Source organism: Pezoporus wallicus, unplaced genomic scaffold (assembly GCF_028554395.1).
Source record: "Pezoporus wallicus isolate ANWC-B61680 ecotype Strahan unplaced genomic scaffold, APGP_CSIRO_Pwel_v1 contig_6714, whole genome shotgun sequence".
In the NCBI taxonomy this organism is placed as follows: Eukaryota; Metazoa; Chordata; class Aves; order Psittaciformes; family Psittacidae; genus Pezoporus; species Pezoporus wallicus.
The window spans coordinates 2,150,167-2,171,101 of record NW_026637486.1 but is presented as its reverse complement, the minus strand read 5'-3'; the positions used below and the strand labels follow the sequence as shown (position 1 = coordinate 2,171,101).

The 20,935-nt window shown below is 42.7% G+C and overlaps 1 long non-coding RNA gene across 2 annotated transcripts in view; it reads left to right on the top strand.

Annotated features, from left to right (window-relative positions):
* Positions 1-18,348, top strand: part of LOC130597369 (uncharacterized) — a 61,697-nt gene extending 43,349 nt beyond the window's left edge. Inside the window, exon 3 of one of the 2 annotated variants that reach the window (XR_008971750.1) lies at positions 18,264-18,348. This is a non-coding gene — a long non-coding RNA (uncharacterized LOC130597369). Of the gene's footprint in view, positions 1-3,049; positions 3,138-18,263 lie in introns of those variants that run through there. The other variant, XR_008971751.1, reaches the window with a different exon arrangement.
* Positions 18,349-20,935: the final 2,587 nt, after the last annotated feature.

Genomic DNA, 20,935 nt, shown 5'->3' with positions numbered 1-20,935 from the left:
CATAGAAAGAGGCTGTATAATTGTGCATGAAGTTTTGTTCAGTGTCTGAAGGCAGAAACCCTTACATATCTTAAACAACGTGCCTAAGCCTCCTTTGACTATATTATGTTTTTCTGCCTCTACTGAGTGGCATGCCATTATTTCAATTTGCTTTTATTTAGCAGAAGACTTCCGTGGTTAACTGTGAGCACAGACTGAAAATGTTCTAATGCAATTTTATTGCCCCCTTACAGTTTCTGTAGGCACAGCAATTCTATATTGCCATTTTAAAAGGTCAGCAGTTCAGTTTTAATGAGCTCTTAATTCTGGTCTCCTTGCACTTTTATACTCATGCAATTTGCTTAATACACCAGGAAGCTCTTGGGCTGGTGGCAGAAGCAGGGAGGTGATTCAGAACTCGGATGTTCACTTTGCCTTTTTTTCTGATAAGGGTTATTAAAAGGTACCCTTTTAGCACAAGTAGGTGGTCTACAAAGGACTGTTGTGGCAGATCAAGTAGTGACTCTAATGGCTGTAGCTGTAGATATGGTTGTCTTTGGATGCCAACTGTTATAGCATGGTCAGCAGATTCTCCCCCTCTACTGTGCTCTGGTGAGATCCCCCTGCAGTCCTGCCTCCAACTCGGGGGCAACAGCACAAGAGGGACGTGGAGCTGTTGGAGCGAGGGCATGGAGATGCTGCGAGGGCTGGAGCAGCTCTGTTCTGGAGCCAGGATGAGAGAGCTGGGCTGGGGCGGCCTGGAGAAGAGAAGGCTCCTGAAGGGGAGACCTGAGAGCAGCTCCAGTGCCTGAAGGGGCTGCAGGAAACCTGGAGAGGGGCTTGGGACAAGGGATGTAGGGACAGGCCAAGGGGAATGGCTTGAACCTGCCAGAGGGGAGACTGAGCTGAGCTCTTAGGCAGAAGCTCTTCCCTGTGAGGGTGCTGAGGCACTGGCACAGGGTGCCCAGAGGAGCTGTGGCTGCCCCATCCCTGGCAGTGTTCAAGGGCAGGTTGGACACAGGGGCTTGGAGCAAGCTGCTCTAGTGGAAGGGGTCCCTGCCCGTGGCAGGGGTTGGGACTGGGTGAGCTCTAAGGTTCCTTCCAACAGAAACCAGTCTGGGATTCCATGCATCTGTTCCATACGATTCGAACAAAAGCCGGTGCTGATGTCATGACTTGTCTAACATCAGGGGGCTGTTATGGTTGTATGTTAAGTACATATTTTTACAGATTCCTTACAACAATTGCTGTCATCCACCTTGCCTGTGTTTGCTGTGGTATTGCACAAGGGCAAACCAGAGCTGAATCCCTTTGTCCCTGGTACTGAGAAAGCCCCTTTCCGGAGGGGCTTCAGCATAAGCAGGAAGGGCACAAAAGAAAGGAAAGGAGAAAGGGGAAAAGAAGGGAAAAGGAAAGTGAGAGGAAGAGAGAACAAGATAGGGGCAGTGAACAATGTGTTCCCAACATTGTCCAGTCAAAGCTGACGGGTTTAATTATACATGTAGTTGTTATCTCACCATTCACCTGTACTGTTCACAAGTGGTGCAGTGTGAAGTGTGTGTTTTCCCATCGTGTTGTAGCTGCGGTACTATCACAGAGCGTGATGCTCTGGCTTCTTGTTCTCTGCAGACACTTGCTGAGCAACATTCACATTTATGTATTTGTTTTTGCCCTGAACACTGTTGCTGTGATGTACTGTGGGCTGGATTCTGTCTAAGCACAAATGGGCTTCAGGCCACGTCTCTCCAGAAAGAACCTTGCTAGTAATTTAACCATGAGTGACTGTTACATCTGACCAGCTCTGCTTTAAAGAGGTGCTGCTGGGGGGAAATGGAACATCTCCAGGTAGTGGCTCTATCAGGCATGGTGAGCATCAGCAGTAGCTTTTCCCCCTCTACATGCACTGCAGCTGCAATAAGCTGCAGCACCTGGTCTTTGCGTGCTCCTGCTGGTTTGTGCTGTGTCCCAGGGGAGATCCGGGGGCCTTTTAATGGAACAGGAAAAGCTGGGAGAGCACAAGATGTGCACTTTCACAGCAGTTGCCTTTCTCTTCTTCAAAAGGCCACAGTTACGAGGTTAAATCACGTTCTTTTGATTGTAATTAATAGAACTGCATGCGAACTAGTTACACTTCAGCATGCCAGGCTCCATTGTGAGAGAGGGGAGCTCTTCTGTGTAAGCTACTACAGTCTGTGAGCATATTATTCCATTCCTAAAAACTGGTGTTAGCATTTTGGAGCATTTAAACTGGTGCAGCAATCACTCAGGGGTATGTTGTATTTTGTGGTTATTTAGGAAGTGGCATTTACTTCAGTAAGCTAACATTTGTATTCCATCAGGATTACTAGATGGTGTGTGTGAAGTGCTCTTCATTTGCCTCTCTTGGCAGGGCAAAGAGACGTTGATTTAAAATAGATATTTAAATCAGTGGCTTGTGTGGGTGAAAAGAGTGACAGGCAAAACACAGACCATTGTATTCCATGTGTGTCTCAGGTGATACAAATACTGCTGCTACTAATGTTACGTCTGAACTAACTTGAAATTAGTAAATAGATGTGATTGTAAAACCAGCTTATTCTCTCCTTTGTTACCAGAGAAAACTTTCTCTACTGCCGTGGCTCCGTAACCTCTCACAAACTTACTGGCTCAATGGCTGGTTTGACACAGTCAGGTTTGGTTTGATAGAGGCTGAGTCAGCCTACAAATACAAGGTTAAAGCACATGATTTCTAATGAAAGTCAAAACCCTAGAAATTCATAGGAAAACAAAGCAAACTGCATCAAAATGGTAGTACTGTGTGGAGATGCTAGGGTGGATCTGGGGTAGAAGCACCCCATTTATATGTTTTCAGTGTCATACAATGTAATCAAATTATCAAAATTGGAAGGGAGACATGAAACAGAGCCCTTTAATAACAGCTATACAGATCTGTCTTGTATCTAGGGGGGTGAAACTATAGTGAAACCTACAGACTCTCACCCTAATAGGTTCTTTCTTCAACAGTGGCCTGTTCTTAAATCACCTTTTCAGTTAAGGCAACCCAAATGAACCCTTCTTCCTTTCTTTGTAGGCCTGACAGCACATGCTCCTCGCATCAGCCTGAAATCCAGGCTCATGACATGGATGTCTTTACAGTAACAGCAACACAAAAGCAAAGGGAGTTTCGAACTTTACATTCTCTCCTCTACCCTGGAGTGCAAAAGGCAGTGAAGGGTGCCTGTGATATTGCAGAGGAGTGAAGTGTTACTGGCAGGTCTCACATCCTGCTAACCCTGAGCCTGTCAGTGTTGTCTGCTCATTTCCTAATGGTTGTGGACAGAGGAAGGTCCACACAGTAGTCACTGCATGTGTGGTGTTTCCTTGGAGGACGGTGGGGTTTGCCCTGCAGATTCCAGTGTATTATTTTCCTTCAGTCTTTTTTCCCCACCTTCATAAGAAAGGATGGTGAAAGAAATTATGGCAATGGAAAAATTACGGATCAGGGCAGCTTCCTGGTGCCTGAGTCTCAGAATAGGGCTGGAAAGCAGTGGGATTTCTGCTGCAATGCCTATAACCCCCTGAGGAGCTGCTGCGGGGCAGGATGTCACTTCAGGTCCCTTTGTGCTCTTCATGTGTCTTCAGAGGATGTCTGTTGATTACACAAGCAATACTGTTTTAGCAGTAGCTTGAATTACGTTCCTGTTGCCAGATCTCCTTCCCCATGTTGGACAGACCCACTTAGTGGTTATTATTTATTACTATTAGATTAGAATTGTGGAAGTCTCTTTAAATTTTAAATACTCTAGGAAAAACCTAACCGTGTCCTGATCCTTTAGCCATTAATTTTAGTGGCATAACTGCCATTAATTGTGTGAGCCAGGAGGCCTCATGCTGTATATATATCAAGTGATGGTTTTAGAAGACAGAAAGTGAAAATATCTTCTCTGGAAAAACCCTTTAATGTGTTTTTCTCTTTTTAAGGCGAAAAATGACACCTTAAAGTTGACTTGGAGAATGAGTCAATTTTTGTTTAACCATTAAAATGGGATTTATGCAATCTAACGTTTCTGAAGTGCACTAGAAAAGGAGAGTTTTATTTTCATTTAATAAGTAGTTAACAGAACCTTAAAATTTCCTCTCAAAGTATATTTTCATGGCATTTATAGCACATTAAATAGGTGTTTGTCATGTAGCATCTTCTGTGTATTCCTTAGTCTGTCGTGCTTTATGGGATTAAGCACTCTCTCTGCATTTCTCATGCCAGATGCCCCGAGGTTGCTGTTAGAGGTGATTACATTTACATATGAGTGGGGGAATTTACCCTGATATTTGGCTTTCAGACTTACACAAATTACTGGCATCCAATTTGGCAGAAGTAAAATTACTGACCTTTCAAATGCTCGTTTGCCTTCACGTGTCCAGTGCGATCGATGCAGCCATTGCTGGCTGTATTTTATACCACTGCAAAATGCTTTGGGGTAGTTGGAGTATCTCAGTTCCTTCCCATGGATACTGGGAGATATTTTTCACTGCGTATGAGGAGTTACTGACTTCTGATAGATTTTGACATTTTTCCTGCTTTGACTTCCAGGAGTTGCTTACTCATAGAATCATAGGATCCCAGCCTGGTTTGGGTTGGAAGGGACCTTAAAGCTCATCCATTTCCAACCCCTGCCACGGGCAGGGACCCCTTCCACTAGAGCAGCTTGCTCCAAGCCCCTGTGTCCAACCTGGCCTTGAACGCTGCCAGGGATGGGGCAGCCACAGCTTCTCTGGGCACCCTGGGCCAGCGCCTCAGCTCCCTCACAGGGAAGCACTTTTGCCTTATATCTAACCTGAACTTCCCCTGTTTCAGTTTAAACCCATTATCCCTTATCCTATCACTACAGTTCTCTTTAGAAAAGTCTCTTAATTAGGTAATGAGGTAATTTCCTTGGTATATAACTTTTAAACCTGTCATCTTCTCTGGAAGGGTCTAAACATGCAATAGTTTTGAGAAGTAGCTTCTTCAGGTGGTTTCCTTCCAACAGCCTGAAATTTCCCTTAATATTTGTCTCAAAATAAACTTAAAATAGGAGCCCATTATAGAATCATAGAATGGTTTGGGTTGGAAAGGACCTTAAGATCATCCAGTTCCAACCCCCCTGCCATGGGCAGGGACACCTCACACTGAAGCAGGGACACTGCACTGGTAACTAAGAGCCAGTTTCTAGACTGCAGTCACTCAGTGCACAGTTTCAAGCAACATACTTGACACTTCCATGCTCCTGTTGGAATTTTGTGAATAAGATGGAAAGGGAATTTTAACAGTTTGAGAGAACTATTAATCACCTCATCTAAAGACAGTCATGAAACTGGGGGGGTGTAGTTTTCATAACAAAGTATGGTTTATCTGACTTTTATTGTAGCCCAGCTAACTCGATAGCTGGGCTGCAATAAAAGATACAGTATTCGATAAAACCATATTGAATGGGGTGGACTAGAGAGAACAGACAGTGCCTTCTAATGATTCTCTAAGTCCCTTTTCCATATCCCCTGTTTTGACCTGAGAGACCTTTTATGCAAATGTAGTCAATCTTGAGCATCAATTCTACGTTTGCAATTCCAAACCTGCATTTTATTGAGTTGAATGGTCAGTGTGGGCAGAAAGGCATGAATTCCCCAAGAAAAGGAGGAGTTACTGCTGAAGTAGCTGTGTTTTCAGCAGAGAGAAATGCTGAACATTATGGTCACCCTTTTATGTACTTAAGAAAGGTTCTCTCTTCTCTTAGACAAACCTATCTGCCAAGGATGCTAATTTCCATACTGCCCTTCCACAAACACAAATGTATTCCGAGGGGCAGACTTTAGGCCAATACAAATCACCCCAGTTCCATACCAACAGCTCAGGCAGTACAAACCAGCTGAGCATCTGCTTCAACATACTCAGCTGTCATCTAATATACTTACAATTCTCTTAACTCACATAAGCCTGTATGGTTTTGACAGTGACTGTTTAATAAAGCCCACGCATTAAGAACAAGGACGGAAAGAGAATATTTGCAGAGAGAAAGAGAATTGACTAACACATTAGATTAGAAATAACAGTAAAACTGTGCTTTCCTGTCATTTATCACCTGTCACTGTTTTTCCTTGTGTTAATGGAACTAAATCCTTTCCAAACTTTTTGTCTCAACAGTCTCCGACTCCCATTTTTCCTTCTGTGTATCCGTGGACATTAATTTGCTATTAACAGCAATGTTACCTGCTAGAACACATGATGTGCCAGAGCAAAATAATAGGAGCAAGTTATTAACACTTCAAGGTTGACCCGCCCTTTATCCCAGAATCCGTTCTGTGTGTCTTCTTATTGATCTGACTCCTGCAGCTTTTTGTCACCTGGGAATTAACAATTCAATGTTTTATTTGACCATTTATCTCTTTAGCAAAATTGTTGCAATTGCTTTGACCTTTGCAAATGTTTATGACAAGGTGTTTGCAGTTTATGGCACTCATAAAAGGGTAAAGCTCAGATCAGGTCTAATATGTGCAAGGAGCTAACCAAGGCTCCCTTACAAAAATACCCTAAGCTAGAATGTATTTAGTTTATTTGCAGTCTAATGAAAAGCAATAACAATTTCCCATTCCAGCAGGACTGGTGCTAGGGACAGCAGCTCATCCCAAGACCACAACCACACCACTGTACTCCCAGTTCCTACTTCTTTTGTGGCGGAAAGCATCAGCTGAGGGTAGAAATTACCTACAAATAGAATTGGGTATTAAAACTACAATTTGTGAGTAGGCTCACATATGGTTTTTGTTGTTTGCTGTTGATGCCTGTTGGGGGAACACCCATGTTTGCATTACCTAAGCAGTAACTTTGCTCCTGCTGTGTGCTCTTTAAGTCTGTCTAATGGAGTGTGCATATATTGGGCCGAGGTTGACAGGTCAAGCCCATCAAGTTTGTGACTTCTAGCAAGGCCTTCCCATAATCACCATCACAGGATGTCCTAACCCTCTGTCCAGCTGCTCGGTCCTGTACCACCAACCCACATCCCCAGATACCACTCACTCCAACACATTCCAGTCACACTCTCCCTCAGTTCTCTGCAGGCACTTTGTTCCTGCCCATGGCTGTGGACAAAGATGATGGTCCCTGGACACTTTCTTCTGTGCAAAAGGGCATGTTCCAGGTAGGGAGGACAGAGAAAGGTAGGAAAGAGAGGTAAAGGGAGCAGCATTGACCACGCAGAGGAAGATTTGAGAGCCTGGGGATACCATTATCATTTCATCTCCTAGGGCTGCCTGTGTTGCACGGAGGTCAGCGCCTTGTCTAAACCTATCCTGAGCCCCTAGAAGAGCCCATCTCCCTCTGTTTAGCAGTACCACTTAAGATCTCGCTTTTGGCACCCCAATAAATTGCTTATCTGGAATAAATCTGCACAGTAGAATTAATGGGGTCACCCTAGTTTCCTCAGCTGCTGCGCTGGTTTATGCCTCTTTCCTTGTAGGTCTGAATAGGGCAATCTGGAAGTGACTGCACTCACAAAGCCTCAACATTATGTAGTAAGACACTATGAAAAGTGAGTTGAGTGGCACAGCTGTGTGAAATCTCACAGAACAGGACAAACACCTCGCTACCACTGATACTGGGAAAATAAAACCAGTCAGTCACGAATCCTTGAATTCATTTCTTAGCTAATAAAATATCTTTCTGTGTGTTCAGGAGTGACTAACTCTAAAAGCCTGGATTTACCATGTATATCTTCTCATGTTATCAGAGCAAAATGCAGGTTTGCAGCTTTTCCAGCTGTGCTTTTCCCACAGCAACCAAGCACATTCAGTGTACTTCCCTGTAATTTTCAAGGCCTGACTTTAAATGATAAGGCCTGAGGTGCTTGGCTTATTCACATCTGCTGCTTTCCTGGAGGTCAATCAAACACTTCTGCATTCAAGAAGTAATGGGGGTCTTACAAAGGAAAACAATTATTTCACTTGAAATCTATTGATCTGGTTTCTGTGGTTCATGTGGTGTTTTGGGTGCAGAACAGTTGCTTGAAACAATTTGAGATCAATTCAAGTGTAACTGAATCGATAGATAAGCATAACTGAAATGCACTGCTCTTGGTTTGTGTAAGAATATATTTTTACTACCAATAGTCATGTGAGAATGCTACGAGTGATCAAAACAGAAGGTTGAAATGAGAAGCTCTTATGTGTTAGTGACAAATACTACTTCCAGCGTCAGATTTCAGTGTAAAGGAAAGCTGAGACATGGAGTGCTATGAAAAGAGGGGTTTGTTATTTTTAAAAGCCTTTTTGTCCCAGCTTTCCAAAGAGTTGGGCTCATTTCTTTTCCATTCTGAGTATTAAGTCATCCAAATCCCCTAAACTTGCCAGATTCAGGGTATTGCACAGAATGTTGCTAGCTTTAACTAACGTTGATTCAAGAGGGTGAAATTTGCATTTTGTAATTACATTACTTGCACAATGAATGCTGTGCTGGAACTCTGTGGTTTTAGCACCAGGTCTCCTTTCTGTGCTGCCAATGCAGTTTTTCTCTGCCTCGTTGTGCTGTTTGCTCCTGTTTTCTGTTGGGAGTTTATTCAGGCAGAAAATTTCTGGCCATTCAAAAGAAGTTTGGAAACAATGGATGAGGAAAGGCAATCGGGGTATCGGGAGATGCATTTTGACGTTAACTCTTTGTCTGCTGCCAGGGGAGTAGCTGACAACAAGCCTAATGGAGCAGGGGAAGCTTTTGTTAAGGCAGTTATTAACCATGCCACAGAATCTAATCTAGATCTAGATATTTCAGTCCTGAAATTGGAGAGGTATTGCTTTGAGAATCTTTCCTGTACAGTGCTGAGTGCCGATAGAAGCCTGGTGGGCACTAAAATGGGCAAGTTTGATTTCAGAACTATAGAAGAGCTCTTTGGGATGTGTAAGAACTCTGTAAGAACTCTTTGGGATCTACAGCATGAAGACATAACTGATTTTCTGAATCCTCTATTTCTGTGGGCAAGGACAGCAGCCATAGGAAAGTCATGCGCAGTTAATAATGTATAAAAGTCACAGTTTAAAGTCTTTTTATCCCTATCTGAGGTTAATTTTGATTGTTAAACAGTAATGCTTTTGCATCCTGCTAGTTTGCTTTCCTAAAGCAGTTATTTGACAGATGATTGGTGGTGGGTATGAGAAGAAATCTGCCCCATTGCAAATATACATTACCATAGAATTTCACAAAAGACTGTTAATGTTTTGGTGCTGTTTAAGCAAGCTTTTGTGTTATTGCACCTCAGAGGACATTTTGGATGTGCGCATGATGCTGAACTGTTGAGATAACCTTGCTTTGCAGGCAGAAATGCCTCTTGTACGCAGAAATACATGCATGAAACACTGCACACAGGGATGAGATTGATTTAGTTCTGTGAATCTTAGTATTGTGAATATTCTAGTAAGAGCAGCAAGAAGAAAATCTAATATAATACGTATTTTAGTGCCTTTTGGATCATCAGTGTGGACCAGCAACTCTGGTCATTCAGAGGATTTTATATTTTAAAGCCATGTTTTCCACTCAGATGTGTTATTAGAGGCAGGTTACCTGACCTGGCTCAGTGCGGTAGTGAGAGGTGTGGCAGAAAAGAGATGGGCAGGATGTAGTAATGAGCTGGTAGTAGAAGGGGAAACAGAGAGGGCACTTCAAGAAGGGTGATTAGAGTGAGAAGACAAGAAAAATAAACCTTTAAAAAGTGCTGCAAGGCACAGTGAGCACAGAGACAAAGACTGGGGGAAGAGAGAGTTGGTGGATACAGTGGTGACTGTGAACAGAGCACTGCCAGAACCACAGACTGCAGGAGGCTGCACCATGTCTTTGCCACATCATGAGACACTGGCACAGGGTGCCCAGAGAAGCTGTGGCTTCCCCATCCCTGGCAGTGTTCAAGGCCAGGTTGGGCACAGGGGCTTGGAGCAAGCTGCTCTAGTGGAAGGGGTCCCTGCCCGTGGCAGGGGTTGGAGCTGGAGGAGCTTTAAGGTCCCTTCCAACACAAACCATTCCATGATTCTATGATCATTATCCTTGCCCATTGGCATCTGCTCTGTGCCACTGCCAGAGACAGGACTCCAGGTTTGGTCTGACTGGTTTGGCTGTGCTGATGTGCTGCAGTCCCTAGGAGAGGCTACAGGTAGTGGCCAGTAAAGGCTTCCTGATGTTGTTGAAATTGGGTGCAGGGGCTGTAAGACTGCACAGTCTAGTAATTACTACTGATAGTAGTTGTAGTGTACCTTGGTTGCATCAGTGATGCAAATTGAATGAGTTGTTATAATGCAGTAAAATGAACAAAGAGATTAAAATTTTGCTTGTTGATCTTAAACTTGTGAATCTCAAATTAAGAACACTGTTTCTGCTGCACTGGATGAAGGTGGAGGAAACAATAGTTACGATTTGTTGCTCAAGTTATGGTTGCTAAAGGGAACCACCCTCTACAAGCTGTTGGTGCTCTATTTCGAGGAAGATCAGTGGTGTGTCAATCTCAGGTCTTCAGGCTGAGCTCACAAAAAGAGACAAAAGTGACTTTTGTTCCAAACCAGATAACACTCAAGCCTGCTGTCAGTTTTCCAGCATGGATAACTGAGCAGTTCCACAGGTGACCTGTTAGATATTGGAGTTTTCAGTGAACTGCTGTGCTACTGAACAGATGTGGACCTGGGGGGTCCATGACATTCAGAAACCTACATTAGTTGGAAGAAATACCCCGTTCACTCATCTCCTGCAATGAAAGCCAGCCCTCATCATCCTACACTTCATAGTTTAGTTTCCCTCTGGAAGTAACTTCCTCTAAACTTAGGGATCATCTTCGTGCATCTCTTACCTCTCGGTGAGTTCTGCTTGAATGACCCCACAGCTGCTGCAGTCAGAATAGAGAGCAGAGATCTGCAGTGTGGACTGGAGAACTGTTCTTGTTACCACTGCCACGTGAGTGAGGGCTGTGCCAAGCTGTGTGGGCAGTTCCCATGGGCCTATCTCATGTACAGACCTTCAGGAAGTACGGCTTTGGGAACAGATCTTCCCAATTAAGACTCCTAATCGGAGGAATAACTTTGGAAAGGAAAGTTGGAGTTAATATTCAGCCTGGCTTTGTTTCCTTTCACCTTTCTTCATTTGAATGACTAAACTGCGCAGTTAAAATGTGCTACCCTCAGGACAGCAGTACTGTGAGGTAAATGATGCTAAGGAGAAATGGGAATGTCGGTTGTTTTCATGTAACGTACCAAGTGGAATATCACAATTCATTTGGGTAATAGACTACTATGAAGGCTAATTAGAAACTGTGAAAGTCAAGAATCACGAGGAGTAGTGATTCTTCTAATGAGCTGGGATTTAAAGCTGACAGAAAATCAAGATGCTGAGGGTCGCAGCTGAAGGAAGATATCTGTCATAGGTGAACAGATAACTGCTGTACTAGGGTATGGGGCTTTCCTGCATGTGGTTTTTCAGGTGACAGTCAAATAAGCACACAGATCCCACAGTCCACTCCCTATCTATCTGCCTTTGTGGCACAAGGTTTCAAGATAAGAAGGTAGCTTATGAGGCTAGCAGTGATCTCTTCTTTGCCTGTTGTGAGAGGGAGTTATCCAGCCTGTGACACTACAGCTCTGTTGGCTATAGGATAGACCTTGAAGGGATGAAGCGGGAATGAGAGAGGAGCAGTGTATCCTGTGGCTCCGTGTGTGTCGTGTGGGAATCCTAGGCCTCTCTGATCTGCACTGTGCTCAGATAAAGGCCAGGAAAAGCAAAAGTCAGCTCTGAGAAAGTTCAGGAACAAACATCCTTTCCATTAGGCACAAGCCTGTGATAGTCAGAGACTGCAGTAGTCAATCCCAAGGCACATTATGAATATTTCCAAGTCTTACTGTTAAATGGGAAGATTGGTTATTTCTGAGATAATGTGAATTTGTCAGCTTGCTTTATTTGCACGTTTTCCACTCTTACCATCTGGGAAACCTATTTACCTTTCCTTTATGACACTTTGGGTGCCACAGTTTCTCCGTTAGCTCCAAGCCAGGTTTCCTAGCTGTTTTTTTCCACTGTGCTAGCAGCAATCACCTGCACTGGTGATGCAGATGGAGCTGTGCATTGCAGATTAAGAGCTGTGAGATACAAAACACGTCTTTTGCTCTGAGAGCACCATAAATGTGCTTTTTGAAAGCCCAGGTTGAAAGCAGCAGCACTTCAGTTGGAATATACTTCTCTTTGTATGACTCACACAACAGTAGTTTTTACTAAAATACATTAATACTCTCTTAAGAGAAGTGTATTGCTGTTGGGTGCATGGTATGGAAGGTGATCCTCTGGTACTGATTATAGTGATTCACTTCAGGCTTCTACCTCTACATGGCCAGCTGCCATTTAGAGCCCAAGTCTGGAGAAGCAAACTTGCTTTGCTCTTCAGTTTTTGGAAGGCCTGTTCTATGGTATTTTATTCAGAATAAGGCATCATTCCTAATAATATCTGTTGGTTATAGAATTTGTGACAAGGAAGTCAACACACCCAAGAGAACTAATGGAAAAGAGAGAGTTTAAGAGTAGTCATATAATCATAGAGTGGTTTGGGTTGGGAAGGACCTTAAGATCACTCAGTTCCAGCCCCTGCCACAGGCAGGGACACCTTCCACTAGAGCAGCTTGCTCCAAGCCCCTGTGTCCAACCTGGCCTTGAACACTGCCAGGGATGGGGCAGCCACAGCTTCTCTGGGCACCCTGTGCCAGCACCTCAGCACCCTCACAGGGGAGAGCTTCTGCCTTATCTCCAACCTGAGCTTCCCCTATTTCAGTTTGAACCCATCACCCCTTGTCCTGTCGCTATAATCCCTGATGAAGAGTCCCTCTCCAGTAGCCATGGATAAGACAGAGACCAGGAAGGCACCTGACACACACACACACACACACACTGTCCCAGCAGGATTTCTTCTTTCCTTCTGTGTTATAGAAAGAATAATTTCTTTTGCATTCAGTGTTGTGAAGAATGTTTTCACATTTGTGCAAGGCCTTCTGAGCATCGAGGTCTCTGCTGCCTGATGACATGAAAGAGCTTTACACTTCAGGTGTCCCACCTGGGAAATACTTGCACTCTGAGGTCATGAGCAGGTGTTACAGGAGAAGCAGGGGAAATGGAGAAAACATCAGGAAACAGCTTCAATATTCGGGGGTTTCCAATTGTTCTTTTCACCTAAACACTGTATAATTTTAGAGCTACATGGGCACAGATACAGAGTGACAAATCCAGGCTGTTCTTTGGAGAGAAGTCCACATTTCTGAAGACCAGATGGTTTTCAGAGATGCTGTTTTGCAGTCTCTGCTCGTTATAAAACAACAACAGAAACCCAAGAGGATGATTGCAAAGCAAACAAATGCCTGTGCAGTCTGTCTTCTCCAAGGCTGTGCCATTTTCAGTCATTGTAGATGCAAAGTGAATCCAAATAACCACTCACAAATCACTAGTGACTCTGGTACCCTGCTATCTACTAATGGAAAAGGCAGCTGAAATTCCTATTTTTGTAGTGTTTTTTACCATTTCTTTTAAATCTATAAAAGTGCTTGTAGGTACATTGCGTCACTGTGGGTTTTAGTGATTCAGTACCAACTCAGAAAGCCTGCATTTGGCTGTAAGGATGTTATCTGAATGATATTGGATAGGATATAGTCTAAACTAATGATGAAAAAGTAGTGAATAGATGTTCCCTGGCTCTCTGGCCTGCCCTTGTCAGCACTTTGTGGTCCTTGTCGTTGCTTAGGAGTCGTGAGGAAGCAGATTAATCCAGGGCAGCGGGATCAAGAACTTCCCTGGATCTTTCAGTCTGTCCCTGAATAGTTACATGTTATCCTGAAAGCCCAGATTCTTCAGACAGATAGGACAGAAAGACAGAAGGATGCTCACGACTCCTGTGCCTGTCCTGCTCTGTATCAGCTCCCGTAGGCTGGCTTGAAGGGAGAGGGGTCCTGAACACTTATAACTGGAGTGAGAGTGAGAATTTGGGACATTCAGAATGTTGGATCATAAATAGTTGAAAATTCCTCATTTCCTTACAGGAAAAAGACCCACTGCTGCTTCCCAGGCTGCAGGGAGGCTGGTAACTGATGGGAATAGGAATGACATAGAAAGGGGAAGCATTTCCGTCTTAGAAATCTGGTGCTAGTGAAACCTGTGCCTTGTTCTGTCTGGGATGACACTCTTCCAGTGTCACAATCCAACAAATTCAGAATCTTAATTAATTTAGTGAAGTGCAAGATTACAGAGCTAAGAACACATTGTAACTATCTGGTTGCCACATAGAGTCATTTCATAGTGGAATTAATATTAATAGTGTCTTTTAAAAACAGCTTTCCATAACATAACATGTTTGGTTCTCTTATACATACATGTTACGGATGTAATATATATAGGCCTTTAACTCTGAGATTCCTGTGTTTTAAGCTCTTTCTTGATGGACAGTCCTTATAAATGCATTTATCCTTAATTTAATGATATTATTTGTAGTGCTTTTTAATGTGATTTCTCTACAGGAATTACAGCAGTAGCTGTATCTGGCAAAGCGTAGCTTCTGAACAAAGAAAGATCTGCCCTTGTTAAGAACTGGAGAGAAGAAAGTTTCTGAGGTCCTTTGGCTTGCCCCCAGCACACTGTAGTGCAGATGGTTAAACAGCGTGACAGGGCTAGAGTCTGAGAGCTGTGTCTTATGATCGTCTATTTGTCTACCACCTCTTTGATGTCGTAGTGGTATAGCAAGTATTCAATAATTTACATACTGTAGAATATGGCCAAATATAAATGATGCATTATTCTTCCATTTAGCCCCATCTGAATTGATTGATTACCAAATCTTCCCTTTGTCATTTATCAGCATTGTGATTATTTATACCTTTTGCTGAGTTTACAAAGTAACCCATCAATCAAGCAGCTGAGCTGCACTTCCCTGATTTATAATGGACATCTTAATGATCAGTACCTGATCCTTTTAGTATTTATTTATTTATTTTGGTCAACACTGAGCTTGGAAAGAGTAGTCAGAACACAGGAGGCTAAAGCTAAGGCTGGGAAAGATGACACCCCCCCCATTTCACCCCTCTTTCTTTGCATTATTGACTGTTATTATTGTAATATTTACTTAAAAGTGTACCACAAAAAGTAAACCCAGTGCTGTTAATTCTAGTAATGAGATCAGTGGTGCCCAGGAAGCCACAGGGGATGTTCAGGTTCCAGTGGAAGGAGCAGAGAGCTCTGCCTGACCATCAGTGCTGGGGCAGGGGCTGTGGACCAGGGCACACCAGCTTCCAGTGGTCTGGGTGGCCCATGTACCCAGAGACCAAGCAAACACCCCAGGGCCCCGCCTGATGCCTGGTGATTCAAACCAGTGGTGCAGATCCACTGGCTGAGGTTGCTCTTGCTCTTAGACATTGGGATTTTTTATCTGTTGTAAGCTGGTTTACAATTTGAGTGCATTTCCACTCTTTATGTAGGGTGAGAGCTAAGCACATTCTGCTGGAGACACTGGTATACCACCAGCCTGCTTTATTCCTTTAAATCCATGTAAAATCCTTCTTTACCCAAATCATCTCTCTGGCTTTCTCTGCAGTTCAGGTCTGGCTTTCTCTCCCCCATCTCCACCACCCTCCTGAGCTGACACTGTTCCATAGGAAGCCTAAAGAAGGAGATAGGCCAGACACACCAAGCACTAAAGTCTTCCCCAGTTAAATCCTGCAATCCCAGTTCATTCTTTTGAGTGAAGCAGGTGACACGAGTGATGAATTTGAAGCTAGTGAAACAGAGAACATGGGGGTGTTTGCTCTCCTAAACATTTGAGTAGGAAAATTATTAAAATTCCTTGAATAGAGAAATCATGGAACAGGTCCTTTCTGGCAATTGATAGCTTTCATGTTTAATCACTATCTAAACCTTTCATGTTTAATCACTATTCACCCCTTTTGTGGTTTGGGCTCACCTAATTGCATTCTCATTAAGAATTGCACTAATATTCAGCAGCGCAGCTGAAAAGTGGGGAGATGTACCCGGTGTGGAGCTCTTTGGGCTTTCCCCCTCTCTGTTATCCTTACAAGCATTTGCTGTGCTAAAAGCAAAGCAGATTGAGCATAAAAACCTGAAGGTCATCCATACAGTTGTCTCAATAGCAATCTGTGTGACTTTAACCCTGTTGAGGAAAAGTAATTACCCTTTGGCTTCTGATGACCTCAACTAACCTTTGTTGAAGGACCAGAGAAAATAAAGGCTGACCAAGAGCCTGCCCTTCCTGCCCTGTGGTTAACCTGCTCTGGGAATGAAGAACACCCTCCACAATAGAATGGGAAAATGTTGCCATGGAAATATCATTGGAAGAAGAAACAAAAATCTATTACAATTAATAGTGTTTTATTAGGTGGCTCCTATAGAACTGTTTAATCCATGGAAGTTGCTCTATCTTAAGATCTGGGGTCAGGAAATTTCAGGAGGAATAAAAGCGGGAGGGAGGAAGGGGGTACGGCGTTAAAAATTCAGGAGCTGTTGACAGAGCTGGGATAGTTTCCATGAGATAAAAGAAGCGATTAGACATTGCACACTGTAAGTATGGGAAACGGGAGCAAGGAAGAAATGCAGGTCCAGTAATTGCAGGTGATAACCACCAGCTCTCCAACTGGTCAGCAAGTGTGTTGATCACAAGCACTTTGGGTTTGTTCTATAGCAAATAACAAGCTTCGTTTTTCTTGTCGCATTTCTTTTCACAGCACTGAGGCCTTGCCTAGAGATCACCAGGTTATCTGCAGAGTGGGGGCTGCTTTTGTGTAGCTGGTGTTTTGCAAATCAGGTTCTACCATGCTTTTCTGGTTTGAATTTTTCCCCTCTTTTGCTGTTTATTCCATCTGACACCTCGCAATACACATCGCATTTGGTTAAATCCGCTGCTCCCCTTGGTCTGCATTAGGCTGAGGCTGGTGCTGTTCATTACCCCAGTCAGTGGCAGTTTCAGCTGGGTCTGACAGTGTGCACATTTTCACAAGCAGTTTAGCAGACCCTAACAAATATCCCTGGTTCTTTGACCACACAAAGCCAAAGACTGGGAAGACATCAAACCCATACGTATTGCTGATGGACAGCGTCGCAGTTTCTAAGGCACGATAAAGCATTTCAATCAGGTAAACTCTGTGACATTTCCTTATTCATGTGACAAATCACAGTGGTGTAACTGATGTAGGAAGAAGTTTTCAATGGGGGCTTCTAAACAATTTTAAATCATTGTATTGATTTTAAGAGAAAGGAGCAATTTCAGCACGTTCGTTTTAAGACATCATTCTGTGATTCTGTACTAACAGACAGTCGTATGCATCCTGGCATTGAAAATGAATTCAAACTAACATGTTTGTTACAACACCAGCCTCCTTTTTCTGGTCTTGTTGCCAAAGCACAAGTTTTCAAAATGCTAAGAAGGTATCAAGTGAAATCCTTTGAAAGTATTACTGATAATCTCACTGTTGGTGTAAATGGGAGCAAGCCTGTGCCCTGACTGTGCGTTTCTTCTAATCAAAGCTGAAAGCATGCAAAGGAAATGAGTTGCAGTAAACATGGTATTAAAGTCTTCTCCTTCTTTTACAATGGTAAATGAGATATTTTTTCCTCTCCAATATTTTTATTGTCAGCTTTTATTAATGCAGCTCTGGGTTTTCACCCTGAGAGGACTCGTCAACTTTAGTTTCAAATGGTAACTTGAGAACATAGTAAGCTGGTAGAAACAAACACTGATTTGTACATCAGAAAGACTTGGACATTAAAATCATTTTCTGTATTGCAAATACGGTCATTTTCTTCATTTTTCCTAATTGTAACAACATTATTCCGCTTTTAAAATTCCTTTGCCACTTGACATTTTGAGCACAGAGTACACTACGTCTGGGTGCAGAGTTGCACTAGTGATAGTGCACCCTGCCCTTGGTTTATAAACCATAAACTTGTCTGTCGCTTTAAAGTGAACTGTCTGCTCTATATACATGTACAACTGTGAATTGTAACTGACCAAAGCCTTGGGCAGATTTCTTTAGCTACCTGAGCTTGTATTTCAAGTTACCAAAGCAGTGTAGGTCCAGCATGAAGACAGCATGCTTCCGTTCATTTTCAGCAATGATTTACATCTCCCTGGCTCTGAAGCATTGTTTGCTGGTGTAACTCACCTGGTCGTGGTGCTGTGGAGAGCTGGTACCTGTTCTGTTGATCTTCCCACCTTTTCCCTTCTGCTGTTGCCAAGGTTTTCATGGTATTCCCTCTCCATTTCCAAATGCCGTAGGTCCATGGATTCTGGCTGAAGCTCACAACAAAAGTCAAGAAAGTCATCATCATCCATGGAGTTTCTGTTGCTCTGTTGAATAAAGAGAGAGAAAAAACAGGAGGAGAAGAATTACAGTTGTTGCTCAGAGGTAAGCCTCTTGATAACCTCCTCTGTCCTCAGTGCTTGGAGGAGTTTGAGAAACCCCCTTAAATCATATTATTTCTACGTTAGAAGTTGTTAAGGCATCTTCACTTGTGGACTGTGTTCTGTCGTGCTTTAGTTGGTACATGGGCTGCATCTCTTCCCCTTTTAGCTTAACATAATTCTAAAGCCTTAAGTATTTTAATTTATTAAGATTTTAATTTGTGGGATTCATAAAGACAAAGGACTGAGGGGTGTAGGACCCTTTGGTTGTTCTTGTTGTTCAGGTTTGCCACAAGAAGAATTTTCTGACTGAATTCGGAGCGAGCTGTATGTAGTTATTCTGCTTTATAACGGGTTCCACACTTTCATTCTCTGAAATATATTGTCTGCCATTGCCAACTGAATGGGAAATGAAATAAAAACTCTATTTCTAGTGTATTATTTTGCTGCATTACTGTTATTTTGATATGTCCATACAAGTGTATGTTCTGCTAGGCACAGTATAACTTATGTGAAAGAACTAGGGAGGGAATATCAAAGCAGAATAGTCAGAAATGTAAATTCAGGTGCAAAGTCTGGTGACATACAGTGACATTCTTTAGAAAGCAAGCCCCTATTTATACTGCAGTTAAATATTGGCTTTGTATGTTCGTTGTTATTTTCACCATAAAGCATCCACATGCAATTTGGTAGCTACTGATTAACCTCACCAGCGCATTATCAGACATACATTGGGGGAAGTCAGAAATGGAATGATTTCTGTGTTATTCTGACCTCATACATTCACAGACATCTATAAAACACAAAGCTTTTAAACATAGCACGAGTCTTAAAGCTTTAATTGATCTCACGTTGCAGAACTGGTGTATTTAACTAGTGGCCTCCTATTGTTCTATAGCATTATCTAAAAATGTTATGCCTTCCAAGAGGAAAACTGACAATCCCACGGGTTAAATGTTGTCCAAATGTTATAGAAAGAAAAGAGAATCGATTCGGTCATCGGTGGTAATTGCAGCAGAAATATTAATTATAACAAGATTACTTCTCAGCAAAGTGCAATATTGAAAGTACTGAATGAACGTCTGATTCTCAGAAATGTAAATACAGTCAGAACAGCCAAAGCCTTGCAAAATGTGTACAGGTTATTTTAAACTAGACAGGAGGTGTTTTTAATAAAATCATCTGACATTTCTGTAGCACATTACTGTCACTTCAAAGTCATTTTACTAGATATTCATTAACAGTACAGCAGTAAAGCATCGAAAATAGTTTGGATAAGTGTTTATTGGTAGCTGCATCACACAGACACATAAGTAAATCTTTTAGTTTGAAGGTTTTGATTTTAAATCAACAGCAGCATTAGATATCCTAAAAGTTACCACAGTCATTAAATACCTTATAGTGCTGTATCCCTGGTAATCCAATTTACACAACTATATCCTCAGCAGAAACTCCTGGGGTACACAGTAGTTCTCTTCAGTAAGCCCTTCCTGCTTTTTCTTGTCAGGAAGCAGTGATGGTACAGTTTTATCCTGTTGATAATTTGACTCTCTTTAAACTAGTTCTTGTTGACCCACTGGCTTGGTCTTTATTAGGGTGGAGGTAGCTGGAAGACTGAAGGACTGCAGACCACATTCTTCTTTATTTTTACTGTACCTTAATATTCAACATAGCATCATTATTCTGAGGCAAAAAGAGAAAAGCTGGTCCATCAGATAATTCCACACATTGCAAGTCCTTCCTCTATGTCCTGCAGTGCTAGAGAAGGGGATTATTGCTGCAGAAGAAAAAGAATATCTGGCCATAGTGTAGGAATAATCACTGCAGTCCAGCTCACCCCCACACCTCTTTCTCTCTCCTTCTCTCTCTCTCCCTCTGTTTGAGGCCCCAGCTGATTCAGTCTGCATCCATCCATACATAAATCATTGCCCTTATTCTATTGGTTACATGGTACATGGCAAGTATTGATTTTTTCCGTTGCCTCATTGCTGGAGAACCCATGGTTTTTGTGAGGCTGAAAATGCAAAAATTTTCTTGCTGGAGATCTTGTCAAGGTACAGAAATGACAAGGCAGGAGGGTGCTGCTGTAAGGTTTGTGAGGCTGAAAAATCTTCCCCTTCTCTGTTCCACTCTACTGTGTCCCAAAAAGTCGGGGCTTGTTAAATCACTACTGCGTTAGGTAGGCTTATGGGCTAAGCAGCAGGAGAATAAGCAAACAGAAGCAGGGCCTGGCTGTTCTGAGGGAGGCATTGCTTAATTATTCCAAGTTTAATTAGGTTTGAAACCGGAACAAAAAGCCAAAGAATAACGTGAAAATAATGCCATTTCAAGGGCAGGAATGAATCTGAAGCACAGGAGGGTGACACGCTGAGGAAAATGGACATTTGTTTCCCTCCTGCATAGCACAGAGCTGGAATATTGTGCTTAATTCTTGAGGTAGGTCTTCGTGGCCTTTTGAAACATGTTTACTGTCCCCTTAGCAGTGTGATTGCTGCATCCAGGTAATTTTCCTCAGCATTCAAAGCTGCCTGGAAATGTCTCACAAA